Raw genomic sequence first — 7601 nt, forward strand, 5'->3', positions numbered from 1 at the left:
GGCTCGCCTTTCTCCTCCCCTTCAATTCCTCACCATGAGGCAACCCGGGCTCAGGCTCTCCTTCCCCCCCACACCAATCCCTCACCCAGAGATGGTAGGGCTCCAGCTGTCTGCCCCAGGGGGGCAGCAGCAGCACAGAAGTAAGGGTGGCAATGGGGCACTAAGGCCTGGTCTACACTGGGGGGGGAGTCGATCTAAGATATGTAACTTCAGCTACGAGAATAACGTAACTGAAGTTGATGTATCTTAGATCAACTTAGAATGACTTACTTCGCGTCCTTGTGGTGCAGGATCAAGGGCCGCCGCTCCCCTGTCGACTTTGCTTCCTTCTCTCACCAAGCTGGAGTTCAGCAGTCGACAGGAGAGCGATTGGGGATTTTTCACATTGCCACCCTTACTTCTGTGCTGCTGCTGGCATGGCAGTACCTTCAGAGCTGAGCACCAAGCCAGCAGCCACTGCTCTCCGCTCTGCCTTCAGAGCTGGGTGGAGGTATATGTACTTAAGTAAGGGGAGACGTAAATGACTACAGAAGGGGGGTGTCCAATCAGATAAGTTTGAGAATCACTGATATATGGAGTTAAACTTCTGTAAAATTAATGTAAGTGGAAGAATAATCAGATTCCTAGTGTCTCTGAGAGACTTGGGGGAGAATGGTGACCTTTCAAAGGCTGGGGCATGCACTGCCCTCTGCTAGCTGGTTCTGGAGGCTACAAGACCTCTCCACTCCCACTCTTCACTATCCCTCTTAGATACTTTGGAGTATCTACTAGCACAGGCGGCATTAGACTTGTGGGATCAGATACTTAACTGGTGTAAATTGGACACGTCAGTGAGACCAGCTTCTCAGCTGGTACAAACTGGCATAACTCCATTGAAGTCGATGGAGCTAGGCCTATTTACTTTAGTTAAGGGTCTGGCCTGTGAATGTCTTGTGTTCCCCAAACAAAAGGACTGGTACTGTGCTCCCACATGGGGCCTATTGGCAGGTAGCTCTTCATGCTGTAGGAAGTACATCAGTTATAGGACCCAATTACAATGAAATATTTGTCGTATCCTGTAATTGATGGCAGTCATATAAGATTATTTTGAATCTAGCCACAGTATTCTACAGTAAAGGATCCAGAACTACTCCAGCATAAAACAATGATACTATAGTGGTACAATTATTGTACCACTGTACAATACTGTGGGTGTGGTTGAGGATTTTAGATGCAAACACACCTATTTATGTGGCTGACATACTTTATATGATATATGTAGCTGACTGAAGTTAATGTGGCCATAACTTTAAAAAATACCACAGGATCAAAATCTTTGGTAGTGTCAGGTTTGTACCCAGCAGTGTTTTGGGCCCTTGCTGCAGAATACTGGAATATATTTTAATAAGGTATGAGCAACAAGATAAAAATCAAACATTTTTTAAAATCAACTCAGCCTCTTGTTATGTTGGTAATTTTCCCAACCAGTTTATATGAGTCAATTTCCTGTGCCAGTTTCTTTCACAGACGGGGTAGTGTCTCTCAGAAAAGCTCAGTGCCAAATTATTGGGACTTGACTGACAGAAGTTTGAATGAAAATGCGCAGTAACCACAAATGCCAAGCCTGCTTAGCCCATCTCTATGGCTCGAGAGAAACTCCTTCATCAATTTCTCCTGTTATGTCCAGCTAAAAGTACTGACCTTTTTGGATCTAGGTTTGTTCATAATAAGGGCCTTAGGGAATTACAAATATTCTGATCCAATTAACATCTTTTCCTCAAGGAAAAAGAACCCAATCAATTATATATAACTTTGTACTCTAGAAGCCTGATCCAAAGCCAACTAAAATCAAAGATGGTCTCTCCATTGACACCAATGGGCTATGAATCAGACCTTAGGCAAAGTTTTAAGCTATTAGGCAATATCACTTTTAAAAAAGCACTGCATTCTACTCATATACTTACCATGCTTAGCAATTGATATTCCTGGTTTAGAATAACTTATTATAAGATATTTAATAAATGTTTTTTTCTAAATCTAAATATTTTAAGCTATATATTGAAATGATTTACCTGTGAGTTATGATGGAGTTATCTTACTTAATGAAGCAGGTGTTTTTCTGGGCTTTACCAGGTATTAAAGCAGCAAGAAGAAAGTAAATTTAATTTTTAAATGGATTTTAGTTCCCTTACCTCCTCCTAAAATACAGGAGTTAAAACACGTATCTTTTGACTGCAGGGTTAGTGACATCTTATTTATTCTCTCCATGCTATATTTTTTCCCAACTATATTTTTTCAGCACAACATTCCATCTATTAAATGGTATAAAATGTGTACTCTTCAAGTATGTATAATTAAACTGATCAACTGCTGACACGTCTTTCAAGCAGACAGATGTATTGAGGGAGTTTGACTGGTCAAGGTGACTTGCTTTTTTCAAGTGAGTAATGTTTAAATTGATATAGTAACCAAAAAGATCTAGTGAAAGGGAGAGATTATTATATAACATACAAAGTAATACAGATAATAGTCCCTAAAATGTTTCCCTAGCAAACCCAGTCTTATCTATGACAAGCAATAGCATGTTTTTCACAGTGTAATGCACAAAGCTGTTCCCAATATGAGTACTTTCCAAGCAACTCATCCCAGACGAGGGTTGGTTTACAGGTTAGGATATTCACAAGTACTCAGATCGCTATTGTGTATCCATGAAAAGGCTATACATCCAAACAATTTCATATATGTTAGCACAAACAATCATTCGCACAAAAATTCATATGGAAATACATATTTTCAGTTCCTTAAATAAGGGGTAATGTTTGTTTGTAGACAAATACCCATTTTCCTTTGTTTCTTTTTCTCCGGGATAGGCATTTGTGATACCTGTTTGTATCTTTCACTCTAGACTTCTATTGTACAGAGTCGGATTATGGTCACCTTACTCATGTTGAAAAGGACCCTACACCATGAGTTGCTCTACTAAGAATCAGTGGAACTATTACAGAATAAGGTACTATTCAATGTCAGTAAGGCTTTCACTATCTTCCCCCTAGCTTTTTTTAATGTTAATCTTTAAATTAAATAGAGCTGGATAATAAATTTCATACAAGAAGGTTTGGCCAAGTCGTGATGAAATTGCCATTAAAGTCATGAATTTGAGTGCAAATGGCAAGTGTGGCCTTTTCAAGATGGTGATAGAAACAAAAAATGCAGCATGTGAGTAGCTATACAGTACAATATTAGCTCATTTGTAAATGGATTGAAGTAGTGAAAAGAGATCATGAAAACTGATTTGTCACTGGGAAGATAATCAGCACATCTAACTTTGCATAAGAAGAGATCGCCAAAGTTCTCAGTTACAAACATAGGAATTGCCTGACCAGTGATCCATCCATTCCAGTATCCTGCCTTCAACAAGGGCCTGTACTAGATGTTGCAGAAGAAGATGGAAGAAATTCCACAGCAGGCTGTTATAACTGCCCCTAGGAAATGTTTCATCCTTACCCTCTAAGAGTTAGTGATTGGCTTATGCCATGAAATATGAGGGTTTACATTCCTTCCAAAATTCTTGTTTAATTTTTTTTTAATACTCAGTATTATAACTCTATTTCTGGAACCAACACATCTACAGTATATTAGAGAGACAAAGTAATATCTTTTATTGGACCAACTTCAGTTGCTGTGTGTGTGTGAGAGAGAGAGAAAAGCTTTTGAACTCTTTGTAAACTGATCTACACTAGCTTAGCATCAGGCCCATGGAATTTCAGTTTAAGTCATATTTAAGGCAACAGGCTTACTGGAAGATAGTATTATATGATATGTACATTCTGTTTTTGAAAGGCCATACTGAGTGTTGGTGTAGAATGAAGTATGGTGCATCACATGTTTTGAAGCTTTACAACATTTTAGGGTTTCATTTCTGTTCTGTTCTCAGTTTGTTAACCTCCAGCTTGCTAGTGATTACACACACAGCTCATCTTCCTCCTAGCATCCAAAGGAGATGAATGCTGCAGCTCAGGTTGCCAGATGTCTGGTTTTCGACTGGAACATCCTGTCAAAAAGGGACCCTAGCAGCTCCAGTCAGCAGAGCTGCGGGTCTAAGGCAAGCTAGTCTTCACCTGTCCTGTCACTGCTCTGTGCCCAGGAAGCAGCCAGCAGGTCCACCTCCTATGTGGAGGTCCCACAGGGCTCCGCGTGCTGCCCCCACCCTGAGCACCAGCTCCGCACTCCTATTGGCTGGCAACTGTGGCCAATAGGAGCTGAGGATGAGGGCATTGCCTGTGGACAAGAGCAGCATGTGGAGTCTCCTGCCCCCTTCTCCCTTCCCCCACCTAGGAGCTGGACCTTCTGGCTGCTTCTGGGGCACAGCGTGGAGCCAGGACAGGCAGGGAACCTGCCTTAGCCCTGCTGCACCACTGATCAGGAGCTACTTGAGGTAAGTCTGCACCCCAACCAGGAGCTCCTACCCCCTACCCCAGCCTTGAGCCCCCCAAAACCTGGAGCCCTCTTCTGCACCCCAAACCCCTCATCCCAAGCCCCACCCCAGAGCCCTCATTCCCAGTCAGAGCCCTCACCCCCCTTCAGGCCAACCTCCTGCCTCAACCCGCAGCCCCCTCCCACATTCTGAATCCATCGGCCCCAGCCTGGAGCCCCTTCCTTCACCCCAAACCCCTCATCCCCAGCCCCACCCCAGAGCCCGCACTCCCAGCTGCAGCCCTCACCTCCTTCACCCCAACCCCCTGCCCCAGCCCCGTCCTACATCCTAAACCCTTTATCCCTGGCCCCACCCTAGAATCTGCACCCCCAGCCCATACCCTCTCCCGCACCCCAACCCCCTGCCCCAGCCCAATGAAAGTGAGTGAGGGTGGGAAAGAGTGGATGACAGAGAGCGGGGGGATGAAGCGAGTCAGGGCAGGGCCTCAGAGAAGGGGTGGGACATGGGCAGGACCTTGGAGAAGGAGCAGGGCAGATGGCAGGGCAGGGGTGTTTGGTTTTGTGTGATTAGAAAATTGGCAACCCTACCAATGTAGGCCATGGTGATGGAAACCAGCAACTTTCAGGTCTTAATTACTCAGGGCCTAGATTTCCTACTACATATAATGGTAATTGTAAATTTCTGGCAACTCAGTAGATGCTTCCAAAGGAAATCTGTCCTCAGGCTGCACTGTGGGTGCCTTGGAAATCCTAGGGTAAAAGGAGCTATGAAAAGTGAAAAGAATTGTTCTTTTAACTTCTAAATTTTACAAAATCTCTTACTTGGATGGGCAACAGGAACCTCCCTACACCAGCCTGGCCCTTTGCACCTCAGGGGCATTCACTCCCTGAGGCAGGGTAAGAAAAGTGTGCCACTTTGTCCTCATGCAAGGATTCCACTGTGGAAGGGGAGCGTTAGATCTCAATGGGAACTCCATTAGTAGAGACAAATGAGGGGACATGATGAAGCACAGCATCACCCAACCACCCTAGCCACACTTCCCCCCCCCCCCCATGCCAGTACTTTTGGCATGCACTGGGCAGCTACAGGCCAGCTAGCAGAGGGGATGGTGTGGGTATCTTGTACCAGTATACTTTCTTATTAAAGCCTATTTTCTGCAGCCACCCCTCCTCCTCACCCCCCAAAAGAATTTAGTACTGTGACTAAAACCTGCAAGTTGACCGTTTGCAATCACATGTTAATTGTGTTAGTTCTTAGGTAAATGAGCAGTACATTGCCCCTTTAAGATGAAGACTCTGTGCCATTGCCATAGATTTATCTGCTGGGTTGCAGTAAAGCATTTGGGTCTCTAGTGTGTGTGGCAGTGAAGTTCCATGGACTTGAATATGTAGGCAGTAGAGCTGGTCGTGAATTTTTCTATTGAATAGGTTTACATCAGAAAACGCTGATTCCTCAAAACCAAAATGTTTCCTCGAAGTGTATTACTAGGGTGACCATATGTCCTGTGAGAGAGGCTTATGCAAGCATCTAGGGCCAGCCTCACACAGGGGTCGGGGGACTAGGCTAACCCCATGCAGTGTCCCATTTTCCCTTTGGGAAATATGGTCACCCTATGTATTAGTTTTGATAAACTTCTGATGAACCAGAGGGAGGGTTCTGTCAGAAACCTGCCTGGTTTCCAGCCAGCTCACCTGGCAGGCTGCTGGGGAACCCTCACTTCCAGGGTCCATGGCATTTGGGCAGCCCTGCCATGGAGTCTACCCCAGGGATTCCAGGGAGCCTGGGAGCTCACAGGCACCAAGACTTCAGGCTCACTCATGGCTCCCAGGGCTGCTATTTTTTCAGATTTTTCCTTTAAAATTTCTACTTTTCATTCTAAAACTGAACATTTTTTTTCAGAATTTTGGAATTTCCTGGAGACCAGAAATTCTGACTTTCAACCTGCTCTAACAGTAAGTAGCAATAACAACCCCCTATGAACTCATAATATGACCTCTAACTCTCCTGTGTGATGGTTCCCAAAAGTTTTATTTGCCTGTGTAGTCCCACTTTGTTAATTCAATTTGGATGCCTGTGAATTGCTGAGCACTTGACATAACAGAGATGGACCTGAGTCATGACATTCAGATCCAAATTTCCCAGTGTTTTGGGGAAATGAGGGACATTTGCATCTGGAGGTCTGGCACAAGTCCATCTGTAACCAGTCAACATTTGAGAGGGGTGGCGCCTAGTGGTTATGGGATAGTAGGGGAACCCAGGTATTCCTGCTCCATTGGACCCCGACCCAGGGCCCTTTGGGGATAGCCAAAGTCAGGCACCCAGGAGCACCTTAGCACAGTCCTCTCACTTCCTACCCCTCCCCTCTCTAGTTCAAGCCTTTGCCGTCTTTGACCAATAGTCTTTGACCAGGTAATAAGTAACAACTACCGCCCTTTCTGTCAGTCTGGGTTCTAGCAGATTGATTCTGCTCTTTTCAAAGCAGCAGCTTCCACGTCCTTCTCCCTGCATGGTCAGCCCCCTTCTGAGCTGTATAGGTGTCTTAAGCCCCGCCTCCACCTGGAGCATGCTCTGCAGGGCAGCTGGGTGGGGTTGTTCCTTAACCCTTTCACTCCCAGTGTAGGGTTTATACACCCAGTCACAGCATCTTTAAGGCAGTCATGAAGGCTAGATCTAAGAAAACTTCCCCAAAACCACTTCAGCAATTCACTATAACCCCAATTTGCAATGCCCTGTTGTCCCAGTGATCTGAATGTACCACTCATACCAAATGATGTGGCAGTTTTAAGATCTGAGCAGATATATTGTAGGAAGGAATGTCTGACCTATTTATACTGTTTAGAGATCAGTATGGAACAAGATGATACCTCTGAGTTACAGGAAACCCTTCAGTGTGACTTTATAAGCATCAACATTTATTTATCTACAATAATACATATCAAGAATCTCTGGATTTTAAAAGTAAATTGACAGGCTGAGACAAGCATTATATTTCAGTGTCTCACTAGTATTAGATGAGGTGTCACACACAGACAAAGGTGCCTCCCTACAGACTCAGCACTTACATGTCTTGAGGCACAGATGGCAACTTAGTGAAAGCAGATGATTACATACACTGTCATCCATCTTTGTGATGCTGTTGGACAAAACTGTAGCACTTGGTAAAGGTATTGACAATCTGTCCTCCAAA

The sequence above is a fragment of the Gopherus flavomarginatus genome, chromosome 6, assembly GCF_025201925.1.
Source record: "Gopherus flavomarginatus isolate rGopFla2 chromosome 6, rGopFla2.mat.asm, whole genome shotgun sequence".
NCBI classification, from domain to species: domain Eukaryota; kingdom Metazoa; phylum Chordata; order Testudines; family Testudinidae; genus Gopherus; species Gopherus flavomarginatus.